Source organism: Microcebus murinus, chromosome 10, assembly GCF_040939455.1.
Source record: "Microcebus murinus isolate Inina chromosome 10, M.murinus_Inina_mat1.0, whole genome shotgun sequence".
NCBI lineage: Eukaryota > Metazoa > Chordata > Mammalia > Primates > Cheirogaleidae > Microcebus > Microcebus murinus.
Window position 1 is genome coordinate 57791702 of NC_134113.1, and position 19203 is coordinate 57810904.

General features: G+C 39.2%; 1 protein-coding gene across 3 annotated transcripts in view; it reads right to left on the reverse strand.

Moving 5' to 3' along the window:
• The window catches only part of ATF7 (activating transcription factor 7), a 90286-nt gene extending 71941 nt beyond the window's left edge, over window positions 1–18345 (reverse strand). For 2 of the 3 annotated variants that reach the window (XM_076007306.1, XM_012763981.3), the window contains exon 1: window positions 17886–18212. The gene's annotated coding sequence lies outside the window, so the exon portion shown is untranslated. The other variant, XM_012763970.3, reaches the window with a different exon arrangement.
• Between the last annotated feature and the right edge of the window lie 858 nt (window positions 18346–19203).

The following is a 19203-nucleotide window of genomic DNA, read 5'->3' on the forward strand; positions in this document are numbered from 1 at the left end:
GGCCATAATCTGGCTCCCTGGTGTATAAACTACGAGACTGTTGGCAAGGGCCGTTTATCCCAGATTATTGCCAAAGAAAACAAAGCACCCATCCTATTGGGCTACACGGGAAATGATTTTCATTAATAAAAAAATAAAAATAAAAACCTTCTCTCCCCACTGGGAGCCTCCTTCTCCCCCCACCAATCGTCTGTGGCAAATGGAGAAATATCGGCGCCCTTCCCCCCCGATTCTATTTATGGCTAGGTTTTTAAAAGCAGCAATAAAACAAATGTCGACTCTTTGGGGGTTTACTGGGTGAATATGTTCCGGCTGTTTGTGCTGCTCTCGGCCAGAGTTCTTGGGCTGCTCTGTTGCAGCCAACAGATGTGTGCTGCTGCAGGGGATAAAAGAAATGGCACTAAAAGGCATCACCGTCCATCCCTTCTATTTCTCTTAAGACTTTAACAGGGTTTATACTGCTTTTTTTAAAATTACTGAAGCTAAATTCTCAAAATGATGATTGAAATTCTCTGTCAAAGAACAGTAATTCCAATGTGCATGTGTAGGGGAAATTTCTTATTCCAATTAGGAATAAAAATAGAGGTGGAGATGGATAAGGATTAGAAATGCAAATCACAGTAAAAATATTCCTAAAGATAAATAATATTTTGGAAGGGCAGAATAAAGAAACAGGGAGGAGAAGTAAAAACAGTCTTAGAGAATAAACACCTAAAGGACATCTCAAACATCCTTCCAAAAGGTATACAAAAGAATATGAACACGGAAAGATGACAGAGGAACTATGATTTGAATATGCCTGGAAATGACTCCAGAACTGTAACCAAATTTCAAATTTTTATCTTGGAGATAAACCAAAATGTCAGGACAATGTCAGGCAGGCCTGCATTAAAATAAAATGTTAACATGCTAGACTGAATCTGGTAATCGGAAAACCATGCTTAAAACTCAGATGGTAGCTAGGTAATATCTCTCCTATTCTCTTAGGACTCACTCTGGGGTTAGAAACCAGTGTTTCTGGTTGTCTAATCAATAATCCCACAACTAATCAGTGTTTAAAATTGTGGGGTGCCCTATAAAATAGAAGGGGCTTCTTGGTCATCTTTCAGTGTGATAGGAACACAGTCTAACTGTGAAGGAAACTGATGCTGCAGCATTGTTGTAATGGAAGAGAGCCTGTATGTATATACATGTACACAGATTTATATCACATTTAGCCAGGATAAATTGCTTCAATAAATTCTGTTCCTAGGAGAGGGCAGCTCAAGCTGATGATTGGGTACTGGGAAATAAGAGCTTCATTCTTCTTCACACAGCCTCAGGATGAGGGGGTTTTCTGGTTTGTTTGTTTTAAATACATAATGATTTTTTAGGACTTGCTGGAACTACAACATAGTGCAAAAATATATACAAGTAAACAAAAGTAAATAAATGCAAAGACCAAGGCCATTACGGCTGAAAACTCAGAGGAAGCCTGGAAAGCAATTCATCTCTGGAAAAATTCCTAACTGCTGTGCTAGAGGTAATTTCACTTCCTAGTCCCAGAATCTGCTTTCCTAATATAATCACAAAATGAGAATTTTATTTCAACAAAGTCCCCTAACATATTTTTAATAAGGATATAAACTACAAGGGCTAGAATAAACATTAACACAAAGACCAGGCAGGATTCCTTACTTTGATCTTGGTTCTGTTATTTGGGGCTAAATTTTTTCATTTTTCTACCTATTTAGAGGAGGGAAAGGGTGTTAGCTGAGAAGTAGGGCAGCACTGACATAGGAAGTGATTAAATAAATTCTGGAATGGTTTCCCTCAAACCGCAAAATTCAAAATTTAACTTGGCTTTGCACAATCACATCACAATGTATAGCTTCCAAATTTTATTTAATGGCACTCTTACTAGGAAATAGAGATGAAAAATCATGACTTTCTAAAAGAAAAAAAAACTTTGGGAAAAAAACATTAAAACCTAACAGAAGTATTTTCATTGCTCTTAAATATTCAATTGACAGCCACTAACTAGAATTTCCTGCTTCCTTCCTAATTTGCTGGCCTTTGTTTTAACATTTTCACCAAAGGGAAATCACAATGGGAGGAAGAAGGCTCTCTTTCTTACATACCCACAATTATTCTTAAATCATTCCCTCAGTTTCTTGCCCCTTATCATTTCCATAATTCTTGCTTTAACATTTTTTCATTTTTTAAAATTTTTTTTCATTTTAAAGTGATTTATTTTTTTAAAAAATTTAAATATTTAACAATAGTAAGAATGATGTCTCCCTATTTTAAACAAATACAGCTAACATCTTTGAAAAATTTCTCCTTCATTCCCAGTCTGCTTCATCAATTGTTACATATAAAGAATGCTATTGCTTATTTTTATCTGACACTTTGAACAGATCTCTAATTATCAGCGAGGTCAATTGATACCAACTCAAAAACAAAACCCAACACATTTCTGTAGTATAAAGAGACTGAGATAAAAAGTGAAATCATGAGTCTTGAATAACAATGTTGGAATTTAAGTCACAGCTCATTTGTAACTATACTGCTTGACAAGCAGATCATGTGTCAGGACATCGCACGCACAGTGTGTCGTCCTCGATCTATTCTTCAGGATGAAACATAAGCATTTTATAGAACTAAACAATAAATGAATGATGGAAAATGGATACACACATTAAGAAGCATTGCCAAGGGGAGGCTGGATGCTTTCAGCAAGGATTTTAGAACAGGAAAACAAAGATGCATAAAAAGGCATCTAGAGGTCTACAGAAAAGGCTCAGAGTCACCAGAATGCATAAATGATAAAAATCAGAATTTACTCAAAAGAGAAAGTTACCTAGATGCTGGGACAGAAGTGAAGAAAACTCAAGGTTTAGAGAATGATTTTTAATAATTAAAAAAAATCTGTTATAATAGTTTTATAGAGCCAGAGACAGTTCCTAAAATAGTCAATATGCAAGAAAATAGATTTTCTCTTTCTCTGTATATATAGATCTGTTTGTTCGTTTGTTTCTATTTTTTAATAAATGAGGATAGAATTTGCCACTGATGGTTACAGAATTAATTCTCTGAACCTGATTATGATGTGATCATTTCTCTAGTAACAAACTGATGCTAATAAGATGGCCTGGCTGGGTACAGTGGTTCACGTGTGTAATCCCAGCACTTTGGGAGGCCAAGGCAGGAGGATTGCTTGAGCCTAGGACTTCGAGACCAGACTGGACAACATGTGAGACCCTGCCTCTAAAAAAATTTTTTTAAAGTAGCCAGGCATGGTGGTGTGAGCCTATAGTCCTAGCTACTTGGGAGGCTGAAGTGGAACAATGGCTTGCACCCAAGAATCTGAGTATGCAGTGAGCTGTGATTGTGCCGCTGCACTCTAACCTGGGCAACACTGCAAGACCCAATCTCTAAAAATAAAAAATAAAAATAAAATAAAATAGGCCGGGCGCGGTGGCTCATGCCTGTAATCCTAGCACTCTGGGAGGCCAAGGCGGGTGGATTGCTCGAGGTCAGGAGTTTGAAACCAGCCTGAGCAAGAGCGAGACCCCGTCTCTACTATAAATAGAAAAAAATTAATTGGCCAACTAATATATATAGAAAAAATTAGCCAGGCATGGTGGCGCATGCCTGTAGTCCCAGCTACTCCGGAGGCTGAGGCATAAAGATTGCTTGAGCCCAGGAGTTTGAGGTTGCTGTGAGCTAGGCTGATGCCACGGCACTTACTCTAGCCTGGGCAACAAAGTGAGACTCTGTCTCAAAAAAATAAATAAATAAAAATAAAATAAAATAACATGGTCCAATGCTAAGTAAGAAATAAAAATCATGGCCGGGCGCTGTGGCTCACGCCTGTAATCCTAGCTCTTGGGAGGCCGAGGCGGGTGGATTGCTCAAAGTCAGGAGTTCAAAACCAGCCTGAGCAAGAGCGAGACCCCGTCTCTACTATAAATAGAAAGAAATTAATTGGCCAACTGATATATATATAAAAAATTAGCTGGGCATGGTGGCGCATGCCTGTAGTCCCAGCTACTCGGGAGGCTGAGGCAGAAGGATCACTCAAGCCCAGGAGTGTGAGGTTGCTGTGAGCTAGGCTGACGCCACGGCACTCACTCTAGCCTGGACAACAAAGCGAGACTCTGTCTCAAAAAAAAAAAAAATAAAAAAAATAAAAGAAATAAAAATCATGTACAAACACACCCAGGGGCCTATTGTTAGGTTCCTAATGACAAAAAGCAGACCTTGCTAGGTACAAAAAATAAGAAGGACAATGCACCATAAGTATCAAAGATACATAAACATCTAGAAGGGGTTAAGTTTGGGTATCATTCATTCTTTCAAAAAACACTACTAAGTGTCAGGCAAAGTGGACATAAAAATAAAAATACAATAGGCCTTTATGAAAAAAGAATCTTTCACTTATTTGGCACGAAAGAAGACATCATTATTTAGAATGATGGCTTAATTTACAAGTTCAATTAGCCAGAGGTTGATCAGTGTGTATACTATTTAGATCCCTTGTTATTTCTCCTACTGTCTATGGTCATTTATCAAATTCTTTTGTTAACAACTCCAGAGTATAGACAAGAGTACAAAAGAAAAAAGAAAACCAAAAACAGGTTAATAATCTTGGTAAAAGAGTGAACAAGGAAGAAGTCTGAAATTAATAACCACAATTTGCTTTTTGTATCATACACATTTAGTTTTAAAATTCACTAATTCACCAAATATTTTATTCAGTGCCTACCATAAGCTCTAAGGCCCAGTAATTAAACAGTAAATGAGATAAGCAAGGTTTCTGCCCTCATGAAGCATACTTACATTCTAAAAGAAAGAGACAAATGGGCCGGGCGTGGTGGCTCAAGCCTGTAATCCTAGCACTCTGGGAGGCGGAGGCGGTGGATTGCTTGAGCTCAGGAGTTCGAGACCAGCCTGAGCAAGAGTGAGACCCCTGTCTCTACTACAAATAGGGAGAAATTAGCTGTACATCTAAAAATATATAGAAAAAATTAGCTGGGCATGGTGGTGCATGCCTGTAGTCCCAGCTACTTAGGAGGCTGAGGCAGGAGGATCGCTTGAGCCCAGGAGTTTGAGGTTGCTGGGGGTTAGGCTGACGCCATGGCACTCTAGCCTGGGCAACAGAGTGAGACTCTGTCTCAGGGGAAAAAAAAGAGAGAGAGAGAGACAAACAATAAGCTAATAAACAAACAAAATAATTTTATTTATTTGTCTATCATTTTTTTGAGATAGGATCTCGCTTTGTAGCCCAAAATGGAATGCAGTAGCACAATCATAGCTCACTGCAGCCTCCAACTCCTGGGTTCAAGCAATCCTCTCACCTCAGCCTCCTGAGTAACTGGGACCACAGGCACATACCATTGCCCCCAGATATTTTTTTTTTAATTTTGTAGAGAGGAGGTATTGCTATGTTGTTGAGGCTGGTCTTGAACTCCTGGCCTGAAGTGATCCTCCCACTTTGACCTCCCAAAGTGCTGAGATTACAGGCATGAGCCACCACACCCAGCCACAAACTAATTTTAGACTATTGGTAGATAACTGCTATTAAAGAAATGAAATGGTGATATGTTAATGACTAGGAAAGGTATACTTTAGTTTCATGACTAAAAAGGGAATGGCTGCATTATCTGTGATCAATAGGGGAAAGGGATAGAATACAGAGATACAGGTTAACACTTCAGGAAGACTTTCTACTCATAACACAGTAGATGTTCAGTGAATATGTTTTGATTTAATATTTTATAAATATTTAAAGTTGATATTCAAGGTTTTGCAGAAAGCTCCTGGGTCTACAAAATATTTACTAAACAAGTATTTTGTATTTAAGGCTATACATATTTAGACATAATTTAAATACATATTCATAACTACTTTGTGCCTAAGGCACTTTATACAACTATAGCCAACCAATTCTATGCTTTTCTTTCTTTCTTTCTTTCTTTTTTTGAGACAGAGTCTCGCTTTGTTGCCCAGGCTAGAGTGAGTGCCGTGGTGTCAGCCTAGTTCACAGCAACCTCAAACTCCTGGGCTCAAGCAATCCTGCTGCCTCAGCCTCCTGAGTAGCTGGGACTACAGGCATGTGCCACCATGCCCAGCTAATTTTTTTCTATATATATTAGTTGGCCAATTAATTTATTTTCTATTTATAGTAGAGACGGGGTCTCACTCTTGCTCAGGCTGGTTTCGAACTCCTGACCTCGAGCAATCCGCCCGCCTCAGCCTCCCAGAGTGCTAGGATTACAGGCGTGAGCCACCTCGCCCAGCCTCTTTTTTTTTTTTTTGAGACAGAGTCTCATTCTGTTGCCCCAGCTAGAGTGCCGTGGCATCAGCCTAGCTCACAGCAACCTCAAACTCCTGGGCTCAAGTGATCCTCCTGCCTCAGCCTCCCAAGTAGCTGGGACTACAGAGGCATGCACCACCGTGCCTGGCTAAGATTTTCTATACATTTTTTTTAGAGGGGAGGGGGGGTGACAAAAAAATAAAATAAAATAAAATAAAAATATTTTTTTAGTTGGCCAATTAATTTGTTTCTATTTTTAGTAGAGACAGGGTCTCACTCTTGCTCAAGCTGGTCTCAAACTCCTGACCTTGAGCAATCTGCCCCCCTCGGGCTCCCAGAGTGCTAGCATTACAGGTATGAGCCACCGCACCTGGTCTCTATGCTTTTCTTATCACCTAAATAACATAAAGGAAGCCCTATAATTTTTGGTTAGAGTGCTAAAAATGGGGAGGAGGGAGATATTTGTCAAGTTAACCCTTAATTGAACCTTGAAAACAAAACTTCAGCCAGAGCTGTTAAGATTTATATGCAAGTACAAGAGAATGTCAATCAAGTAATGCAGCAGAAAGGGTACTTTTGGGAGTACATATTTGAACAGTCTTTTTGGAAATCAATTTGGCAATATTTATATTAAATGTCTTAAAATGTTTTATATTCTTTGAACAAATCATTCTTCTTTCAGGACTCTATTCTAAGGATAAAATCAGAAACACGGATCATTTATATATTGAAATGTTCATCAAAGTCATGTTTATGAACAAAAAAAGAATAGGAATTAAATGTTTAGGAAGAAAGGATAAATATAAATTAAGGTACTGCCTTACAACAGACTATATTTAAGAATAACATTTTGCAAACTATTTAATGACATGAGAAAATGCTGTATATTGAATGGGAAAAAAAAGCTGGGCATGGTGGCTCTGGTTTGTAATCCCAGCTACTCCAGAAGCTGAGGCAGAGGGATCATTTGAGGCCAGGAGTTTAAAACCAGCCCGGACAACATTGGGAGACTCCTGTCTCTAAAAAAGTGTTTTAGAAATTGGCCAGGCATAGTGGGAAAGTCTTATGGTCTCAGCTACTCTGTAAGCTGAGGCAGGAGAATTGCTTGAACCCAAGAATTTGAGATTGTAGTAAACTATAATGGCATGACTGTACTCCAGCCTGATAACAGAGTAAGACTCCCCCTCTAAAAAATAAATAAATAAGTAAATAAATTAAATAAATGGAAAGAAAGCAGGATATACAATTGTATATGCACCATAATTCTAACTCTATATAAAAAAATAAACATAGAAAAACGTCAGAAAAAGAGTCATATTGTCTCTGGCTGCTTTTGTGCTAGAATGGCACAGTTGGGTAGGAACAACAGAGATCTCATGCCTGCCAAACTTAGCATATTTATTATCTGGCCTTAGTCCCAACTCCTGGTATGTATGTTAACTATCATTAATCAAAATACATAGTTAAGCCGGGCACGGTGGCTCACGCCTGTAATCCTAGCTCTCTGGGAGGCTGAGGCGGGCGGATTGCTCAAGGTCAGGAGTTCGAAACCAGCCTGAGCAAGAGCAAGACCCCGTCTCTACTATAAATAGAAAGAAATTAATTGGCCAACTAATATATATACAAAAAATTAGCCGGGCATGGTGGCGCATGCCTGTAGTCCCAGCTACTTGGGAGGCTGAGGCAGCAGGATTGCTTGAGCCAGGAGTTTGAGGTTGCTGTGAGCTAGGCTGACGCCATGGCACTCACTCTAGCCTGGGCAACAAAGCGAGACTCTGTCTCAAAAAAAAAAACAAAAAACAACAAAAAAAAAATACATAGTTAAGACATCCCAAATATGATGAATGTCAATTTTTATGTTAATCCTTAATAAATTATTTTATACTGTGACTACCTAAGTACTAACTTATTTTTATTTGAATTTGCAAATTTTAGAAATTAGGTTTTCTTAAAATAAGGTTAATTAAGCTAGCTCAATAGTTCTCAAACTGTGCATATTTACTTGGGCAGCTTGTAAAAATATAAATTCCTAGTCTTCCTGGATTCCCTTGGCACTGGGGCCCAAGAATTTATACTTTAAAAAACACCCCGAGTAATTCTGATGCAGACTATCAATGGCCCACCCTTTGAGAAGCACTAAGAAGGTTGGAGAGCATAATTCCTTCCATATGGGAAACAGCTGTATTTTTCAAATTTGGCACTATAACACAGCATTTCTCAAAGTGGGCTCCAGGGATCCCTACAGACCTCTGAATCTCTTTCAGAGGGTCCATGGGGGTTAAAATCATTCATAAGTAAAAGAGCAGGCCAGACAATGCATTTTAATGTAACAGTATTAAAAGTTCACAGACATGTTTTCAAATTGGATACTACAGCTAACCTTTAAGAAGCTATCACTTTTCAGATTTTGGTGTAGTATCAAAGAAGACAATATAATAATTATCTGAAAATAATCTTTCCTTTCCCTATTACATATCTATGTAACCCCTGTTTTCTTCATATACTTAAATCAAAACAACATATCTTAACAGATTGAATGCAAAGGCAGAAATGAGAATCCAGCTGCTTTCTGTTAAGCCAGACGTTGAAGCTCTTCTCCCCAATTTTTTGAAACTATGTAATTATTTATGTTAACAGATTTGTTACTATTTTTAAATAAATTAATACTTTAAAAATGCCTTTTAAAATTTCTAATATGCTAAATATCAACAGATACAACCCAGATAAACAAAAGCTCTTTGGAGTCCTCAGTTGTGAGTACCGAGACCAAAAAGTTTGAGATCCACTGCTTTGGGGAATACACAAAGAGTACCCTAGATTCATCAATCAAACAGAAGGTTGAGATTAATTTCTGGATTTCAGGCTCAGACATGCAGAAACAGGTTTCAAAGAAAGGAGCCAGCTTAAATAGACCAAATAGTTTCATAGCAAATGACTGAAAACAGATGGGGGTGAGAATTAGGCTGAATCATAAGTTAGGCAACACATGGCCAAAGCTCAGAACCTATTTGGAAGCAACTTTATATAGGCAACTACTTGACTAGAATTTTTTTAAGGCTCTCTAAGCTTTCAGAGGATTCAAGAAACTATTTGAGCTTTTCCCAGAAAGGTTAATAAAGGAAAAAAAAAGAAGAAGAAGCAACAATTTGCTAAAGTGACAGTAGGAAGCAAAGTTAGAAATAATTAGTGAACATTACATCTATGTATGTTTGGCTTCGGTGTGCATTTTAGAAGTAGAAACATTCCTGGAAACTGGTAAGATGTCAAACAAAAATCAAACAAACTGTGTTTTTGTTTTTTTCTGCTAATTTTCAGATAAAGTATGATCACTAAAACAATAAACCAATAGTTATCAACTCTAAAACATTGCTATTTAAGGATCAATTTTAAATCTTCATGGACTTCATTTTTTTTGTTTTAGAGATAGGATTTCATTCTGTCACCCAGGCTGCAATGCAGTGGTGTGATCATGGCTCACTGAAGTTTCAAACTCCTGGGCTCGAGCAACCCTCTGCCTTAGCCTCCTGAGTAGCTGGGACTATAGGTATATGCCACCATATTCCAGCTAATTTTTCTTCTTATTATTTTTTTTAGGGGCAGGATCTTGCTATGTTGCCCAGGCTGATTTCAGACTCCTAGCCTCAAACAGTTCTCCCACCTTGGCCTCCCAAAGCATTAGGATTACAGGCATGAGTCATCAAACAACAATAAACCTGACAGACTTTAATATTGAAACCCCAGTATGAATTTGGTTCTGGGTAGGAAATAGCTTCAATATCCCACAATGACAATCATGGAGATGCTTAGAAGTTTTCAAGAAAAAAGATCTATTTTTTAAGTTTGTCCACATATTTGCAACACAGTGCTCTATTTGGGGATATTCCAATGCTCACTGATTGACTCTGACCAGTCCCAAACATAGATGTGTCAAGTATTACTAAACTACAGCTTGACCAAACCTTTAAAAAATAAGTTAAAGAAAATGGTGCTACAAGAGTCATGCTGGTACCAGAAATACCATGTTAAATAAAACCAACATGGTGTTATTCAAGTTTGATAAACCTTAAATAAATATTACTGGCAAGAAACTTGGTGCCAACATAAATCATTTATAGCAATCATGTTATATTCAACCAATCATCTTTATTTTATATATAGTAGGCATGTTCCTATTTTAAAAAGAATGGTTGTACCCTATTTTTATTTTATTGTATTTATTTATTTTTGAGACAGAGTCTCGCTCAGTAGCCCCAGCTAGAGTGCAATGGCATTATCCATAGCTCAACGCAATCTCAAATTCCTGGGCTCAAGTGATCCTCCTGCCTCAGTCTCCTGAGGAGCTGGAACTACAGACGCACACCACCATGCCCAGGTAATTTTTGTATTTTTTGTAGAGACAGGGTATTGCTCTTGTTCAGGCTGTTCTCAAAATCCTGATCTCAAGCAATCCTCTTGCTTTGGCCTCCCAGAATGCTAGCATTACAGGCAGCAGCCACAGCGCCCAGCCTGTACCCTATTTTTTAATCTGAAAAAGTATATTTATTTTCTACTGCATGGTAAGTTTAAGCCCCAAATAAAATTTGTCCAGTTTAGCATATAAACCTTCCCTGTCTACTATCTCAGAAAGAAGCACTCTACCAGAACAGGAGATAATAGTAAGCAAATCCACTCAAAGAGAGCAAGTTGGGTTTTGTGAGAAGGTGGGGCTATGGCAGAACAGTTACCACAGAGGCCCAAGCCACAAGCTCATGAAACGACTATTTAAGCTAAATCTTGGCTCCCATTGGACTTTCATAAACTGGTACTTTTTAACGGAGAAATGTAGTACTGAATAGAAAAGAGAACCTTTTTGCACAGTCTGGCTTCAAATGTATGAGAACAGTTAGGATTAAAATTACCAAAACATGAGAAAAAGCTAATGAAGTGAAGTCATAAGTTTGTAATGAGTTTTGCTCTGAAGGTTTATGTATAAGACTACAATACATACTACTCATACATACTATTATACATACATACCTTTCCTTTGGTTGGGAACCTTTCCTACATGTTTACCTACAAAGTTTCAAAAACTAGGTAACAAGTTTATCTTTTGATACAACTTTTCCTGAATTGTAACACTCATATTTCATCTCCAAGAAAGCTATCCAGCAAATATTTACTTTCAAAAGTTAACTGAATTTGGCTTCATTGTATACAGTCAGTCAGTATTGCAGTATTGTTCAGAAAACCAAAAATAAGGCCAGGTACAGTGGGTCACGCCTGTAATCCTAGCACTCTGGGAGACCAAGGTGGGAGGATTGCTTGAGCTCAGGAGTTCTAGACTAGCCTGAGCAAGAGTGAGACTCTGTCTCTACTATAAATAAAAAGAAATTACCCAAACAACCAAAAATAGAAAATATTAGCCGCGCACGGTGGCGTGTGCCTGTAGTCCCAGGTACCTGGGAGGCTGAGGCAGGAGGATCACTTGAGCCCGAGAGTTTGAGGTTGCTGTGAGCCAGGCTGACGCCATGGCACTCTATAGCCCAGGCAAGAGTGAGACTCTGTCAAAAAAAAAAAAAAAAAAAGAAAAGAAAAGAAAAGAAAAGAAAAGAAAAGAAAAGAAAAGAAAAGAAAAGAAAAGAAAAGAAAAGAAAACCAAAAATACATTAATAAAGTTTCTAAACAAAAGGACAGACGAGAATACTATGATTTAACAGGAAAAAAACCCCAACATTCTCTCAACACAAAGTGTCCACCAGGGAAATGTTGAAGAGAAAATGTCATGATAAAATATTTTTAAGACATGAAATGACCCCAATGCAAAATATTTGTTGTTGTTGATTTTTGTTTTGCTTTTACCTCAAAGGAGTTATTATTTCTCACCACTTGTGTTCCTTACTTTTTGTTTATCCATTCCCACTAGGTCAATAGAACCATTTCAATTTCATTTTCTTTACAGTCTATTTTTCTTTCTGATCCTTCAATAGTAAGTTCCTTGATCTGAGGTTCTATTTATGAACATTTGGACTAGAAAGGACCTTGAGGGGTCATCAAGTACATCATTCCCCTTTCCAAGAGAACTCATAACTAACGGTATCCAATGAATGAGAAAGTATCTAAGAACACCACATCGGGCTCCTGCCTAGTAGTGTGCTACTTTAATTTGCACAAACATTTCCATTCACAATTTTCAAATTTTGAAAAAATGAAAGTAAAAATTAAAACCCCAAAAGAGGAAGGTACTTTAAAAATGCATTTATCAGCTAAAATTGCTCAAACATAAATTCAACTGTCAGGTCTAAAATTAACACACAGGAAAGTTGTTGGCTGCCAATATAGTCTTTAGTCCCTAGAGATGTCTTCTGATGTTCTATCTGGTTTGTAGCACAATTCACCTACAGTACATAGCCTGATAAACTTAGACCAGCACACCAATAAACTACAATTATAAATGGCAACTCTGTATGTGTGTGTGTATTTAAAGTTGGTGTAGGTTTTTGTTCCAAATACAAAATGAAAAGTTAGGTCTAACTTGGACATGTAATGTTATGGGGAAGCTACCATACAACTGTTTTATGGGCAGAAGTTTAATTATTTAATTTCTAACTTAAAATATTCAGGGAATGAAGTTTCTTCCTAAAGGAGTTTTTTTTTTTTTTTTTGAGGATTTTTACATGGTCAGCATTGTACTTTATTTTCTCTATATAGAACTCAGAGGATTCATTTGTGGAGATAAATGATAAGTTTCCCAACTTTTTTTTTTTTGGCATATTATGGGGGTACAGATTTTAAGGTTTCAATACATGCCCTCTCCTCCCCTCCCCCCACAAGTCTGAGTTTCCAGCATGACCATCCCCCAGATGGTGCACATCTCACTCATTATGTATATATATATGCCCGCCCCCCTCCCCCCTGCCCAATACCCTATTACTGTAGTACCTAAAGGAGTTTTCAAAACAGAATATCATCTAATGTCAAAAAGCATGCAACTATGATCTGGGTGCAGTGGCTCACATCTGTAATCCTGGCTGAGGCAGGAGGATCACTTGAGGCCATAAATTCAAGACCAGCCTGGACAACATAGCAAGACCCATCTTGACAAAAAATTTAAAAAACAAAACAAGACAAAACAAAAAACATCATGTACCTATGATGAAACACTGTTAATTGTTCTATTATTATTTTTAAAAAAACAAAGATAGCAGAACCAGAAGTCTTAGAAATGGGGGGAAAACCATAATCTTAAAAAATGTGGGGTAGAGGAGTTAGAATATGGAATCTGTAGTCTGGTGAAATAGAGATTTCCTCAAAATATTTTAAAATGAATTATTAAATAGGTCATTTATGAACACTTGGCAAATTATGCAGTGATATGAACACTAGTGTAAGATAGGTAAACAGAACAAATATCTAACTTTATTTTCTTTTGTGATAGAGTCACTAGCTTAGGATCTCAGGGATGTCAGAGACAGATACTGTATTTGGATTTCAATAGGATACCTCTAAGGTTAGATAATATAAAACAGTAGGTGGGATTCATAACTAAATTTTATCCAAAAGGTTGATAAATGGATTAATGTTAACATAATGATAGTCTACTAATGTTTATAGCATGCCTCTGCCCTAATACATTTTCACCAGTGACCTAAAATGAAAATACAGGCATCATATATATCAAATTTATCAATAATACAAAGATATGAAGAATGATCAAGAGGTTAAATAACATTATCAAGCTAAAATAATAAACCACACTAACAAGATGATAGTTACAGGGATAAATGTAAAGTCCTCAATTACGTTAAAAAATCACCTACACAAATCAATGTGATCTTAGGCTTTAAGAATAGAGAGGCATAGAGTGCAGTAAAATAGAAGCCATGCTCCTCCCATACCTTGTATTGACTACCTTTGTATCTGAGATGTTATATTTGGATCTAGATAAGGAATCCTCAACACTCAGGCAGCTAAGCTGATAAGAGCCTGAGTTTTCTTACAAGTGTCATTTGGTCAGGTGCAGTGCCTCTCCAGTGCCCGCACTCTGGGAGGCCGAGGCAGGAGGATCACTGGAGGCCCAGAGTTTGAGACCATTCTGAGCAAGAGCAAGACCCTGTCTCTCCAAAAAAATAGAAAAATTAGCCTGGTGTAGTGGCACGTGCCTGTAGTGCTTCATTCAGGAGGCTGAGGTAGGAGAATCGCTTGAATCTAGGAGTTTGAGGTTGCAGTGAGCTATGATGATGCCACTGCACTCTAGCTGAGGCAACAAAACAAGACTCTGTCTCACACACACACAAAAGTCATTTAAGGAATAGCTGAAAGAACTTGGTATATTTACCCCAAAAAGAGATGACTTAATGGAACATAACTATCATCAAATATTTGAAGCCTACCATGTTGACAAGGAATTAGGTTTATTTATTATGGCTTAAAATGACAGAACTAAAGAGCTTGAGCACAATGTAAAGAATGTTCTAAAAGAAGAGCTATAATAATGGAACAGGTGTCTGTGAATTGGGGACTTCCTCCTTAGAGCATTCAAAAGTTAAAAGACCACTGATCAGGGATTTGAGATATGATGTGTTTTCACATATCATGAATATACTTGATCCAAAAAAAGCCTCTTAGGGGAAGGCAATATTTAAAAATAAATAAATGTTAGAGAAGCTTAAAAACTGTTCTCTTTGGCTGGGCACGGTGGCTCATGCCTGTAATCCTAGCACTCTAGGAGGCTGAGGCAGGAGGATCACTTGAGGTCAGGAGTTTGAGATCAGCCTGAGCAAGAGTGAGACCCCTTCTCTACTAAAAATAGAAAAATTAGGTGGGCGTGGTGGTGTGTGTCTGTAGTCCCAGGTACTTGGGAGGCTGAGGCAGGAGCATTGCTTGAGACCAGGAGTTTCAGGTTGCTGTGAGCTAGGCTGATGCCACGGCACTCTACTGAAACAACAGACTGACTCTGTCTCAAAACAAAAACAAAAAACAAAACTGTTCTCTTTGACATGTGTTTAAAGAGAAGACTTTTTCATGAACTCCAAAACCATAGAACCATTTTCAGAGAAACCAACAACAAAAGAAATTAATACTTTTTCTCTTTTAATGAATGCTGTATTTGTTTTTCTCAAAGAAACATCTGTACCTTAACTTTAGTAACTTTATCAAAGGATAAGGGACAATTATATGCCATCCTGCCAACTCATCTCAAGAAGAGAGTTGTCATTATCAGACATTTACATGGCAGTGCTATTTGTTCCATCTAAAACTTCCTTGCAAAGAGAAGGCTCCTCCTCTTCAGACGTGGATAGGAGGCTGCTGACTACCTCCCACTGCAGCCCAGGAAAAACTCAGTCTTGACATGTACAAAACAATAACTTCTGACAACTTCAGAGCAGCTGTGTTCAGGGAGAGCCAGGGACTTTACTCAAGGCAAAGCAGCAGCTTAAGAGTTGGTTGAAAAAACAATTTTCATTTTGGTTTGGAAGTGAGGAGAGAAAAGAGAACCAGATACAGTATCAGGAGCTATTAACATCTTAAAGCCATGGCTAACAAAGGTGTTTAAAAGTTACAATAGTGACACTTCCACAGGGTGTAAACTTTGATTCACAAGCTGAAAGATGAGCAGAGTTGTCACTCTCTAGCTTTCTGCTAGATGGTAACACTAGTGAGGAAAAAAAAAAACAAAAAAACCTTGCATTTAATACTGCCCAAGTCAAAGCCATCACAAATTCTGAGACAGAAGACCAAAACAAGGGACTTTGCTTTCTCATTGGATATTTTTTTGTGTTGCTGCCAGGCAAACTGTGAAAACGTTCTGAATGTCCAATAGCAATGCTCTTAATGTGAAATACTGGAACTCAGCTCAGTAGTTAATGCTAAAGGGTCAGTAATTAATCGGTCTCAGTGTGCTGTAGTGGCAACTTCCTGGCCAGGAAGAAAAGCTTCAACTCGCTGCTGAAAACCAAAGGTTAATACTAAACTACATGCTCTGGTTTCTCTTTATATAACAGCTTTACTGGTATTTCAGACATTATTTGACTTCTCAAAAGTAAAAGGAGAAGAGAAGGAATGAAAAAGAAAAACCTATGCAATAGCAAAGAAGTGAATTAATTGGATGTATTACTCCAATTCATTATTAAATGATATACAACTATTAAACAAAGGGCAAATGCCTCTCCCTTTGCTGTACAGAATTAAGAACAAACTGGTAAGACTACCTAGTAGAGCTGCCAAACTTTTCTTTAGCTTCTTTTCTTACAGACATGTTACATTTCGCAATAGCCTCCACTTACCTTATATCGTCCATGTTTAAGTACAAATTGTGTTTGATTTCCCCAACCCTTGGCCTAAGATATTATGACATATCTTTAGTTTCTGAGTCTGAACACAAAGGAAGAAACTGAAAATTTTTCATTTTCCTGAAATGTATTTATTTTATTTACACCATTTAAAAATATATAAGCTAACTAAAACTAACTGCAACCAACCATTTAACAACTCTTCAAAAATGAGTGGTGATATACAGTTATGGTAAAGATCAGAAATAAAAAAAGGAATGAGTGGGGAAGACACATTTAACAAAACAAACTTCATTTTAGTATATTTGTGCTTAGAAATCTTATGAAGACTGATGTCTCTACAAGAACTACATTACTGCAATATTTTTAAACACAGGAATCGTGAGCTTGCTAAAAAAACTCTGCACAACCCCCACAAACCTACACTTAGTATATGATATGACCCTCAGAGAGACTAAAATACTCTCTGTTAAGTTGAAAACAAACTTTTAAAGTTAGGAAAGTAGCAACACGGGAATCTGGGTAGGAGGTGCCCTGGGTAGTAAACACCCCAGTCAGAGAACTAAACAAGCAATCCAGAGCAACATATAAGTCCCTATGGGGCTCCAACTTGGACTGCTTAAGTCCCAAGGCCATATCCCTGTGTTTTGGAAGAGAAAGTTTGGGAAAGTGAAGAGAGGGAGAAAGAAAATCAGAGAAGTGATGAAAGTATTCAATTCTTCTACCCTCATCCCAGCATTCTTGCAAGCTGGTCACCAGTCTGGGTGTCATATCCACCAGAAGCCCTAAATCACTGCTCCAGCCTCCTTCTGACACCTAGGCTAAAGACCTGTGTATATCAACCATCACCCTTCCAAACACTTTCCTTGCCCCTCTCAACTCTCATACCCTTCCCAAAGCCATGCCTTCTGGTGACTCAGCCCATCCATAGTCTTCCTAAACTCGTTCACTTAATTTTCTCCAAATTCATACTTTCTCCCTGGTATCATGTCTCTGATATTCTTTTTATTAATTCAGTCGAAATGCCAAGGCCCTCATTTCCAATGATCTACCCCTACCTATCTTTCCAGCCAAATCCAATACATGTTGGGTCACCTGAGCAAGAACCTTGTTCTCACCTACTTATTGCTGCCTTCTGCCTATCTGTGCCTTTTCCAATTCCAAGCCCTGGGTCTTCAACCAGTTTAATACTTCTCCTCTTTCTCCCATTCTACCCCATTCCATGATCCTTCCATTAGGCTCCACTAAGAGCACCCTTCCCTCAGGATTCTATTCCCCTCTCCTTGCCACGCCCTGTGCCCCCCGGGGCTACTTACCCCAAGTTCTCCCCACACTTCAGGCCTCGGGCCCCGCCTTCCCCCCCAAAGGAAGGAGGCGGGAGGAAGGAGAGAAGAGGGGCGGCACTCCGCGAGGTAAAAAACGATCTCCCATTAGCGCTCATAGCCGCCAATCGAGGCTTCCTTCTCTCCTATTGGTCGGCTTTAGTCTATACCCCACCCTCTTCCTTAGACAGGGCCCGGCCACCGCCTCAGCGCCCCCGTCCAACACAGACTGGGAGGGGAGACCCCAGCCTAGGTCGCTGGGACTGGCCAGAGTTGAAGGGGAGACTCCTGTCAGATCACGGACTAACTAATGTTAACAGGACTCACCCGCTGGTAGCTCCGTCACCTCCCGCCCGCCCGCGCTCGGTCCCACAATCTGTCTCCAGCTCCTTCTTTCCCCCCTCAGCAGAGCAGATACTTTCCTCCCGTCCGGCCAGGCGCGCTCACCTCTCGCGAGAAGTCGAAGGGGGAAGGGCGAGATCCGTAGGAGCTGCGATGGAAAGCGGCCGAGGGGCAGGGCTTACTGTGGGCAGGGCTGGGAAGGGAGGCAGAGTGAGTACTGTACACACAGGTCACACGTGTTCGGCTGACGAGTCTAGGGGCAAAAAGAAAGGGAAAAGGAGGAGAGGGAACATTTACAGATGCCAATAGTAGTGGAGATCCAAAAGGTGAAGCAAATATAGGAAATGAGATGATCTCAAAGGAGCGCACTTTAAAAACAGGACAAGGTGGTTTACGCCTGTAATCCCATTGCTTTGGGGTGGCCAAGGCGGGAGGATCGCTTGAGCCCAGGAGTTCCTGACCAGCCAGGGCAACAAGCAAGACTCCGTTTCTACAAAAAATTAAAACATTTAGCTGGGCGTGGTGGCGCGCTCCTGTACTAGCTACTAGGGATGCTGAGGTGGGAGGGTGCTTGAGCCCAGGATTTCCAGGTTACAATGATCTACGTTAAAAAAAAAATTTTTTTTAAATTTTAATTAGCCAGGCGTGGTGGCTCATGCCTGTAGTCCCAGCTACTGTGAAGGATGAGGCAAGAGGATGTCTTGAGCCCAGGGGTTTGAGGCTTCAGTGAACTATGATCCCACCATTGCACGCCAGCCTGGGCGACAGACCAAGACACACACACACACACACACACACACACACACACACCCCTGGTCTCTCTGTCTCTCTTTTTTGTTTTGAGACAGGGTCTCGCTCTGTCGCCCAGGCTGGAGCACAGTGGCATCATCATAGCTTACTGCAACCTCAAACTCTTGGGCTCAAGCAATTCTCCTGCCTCAGTCTCCGAAAGTGCTAGGATTACAGATGT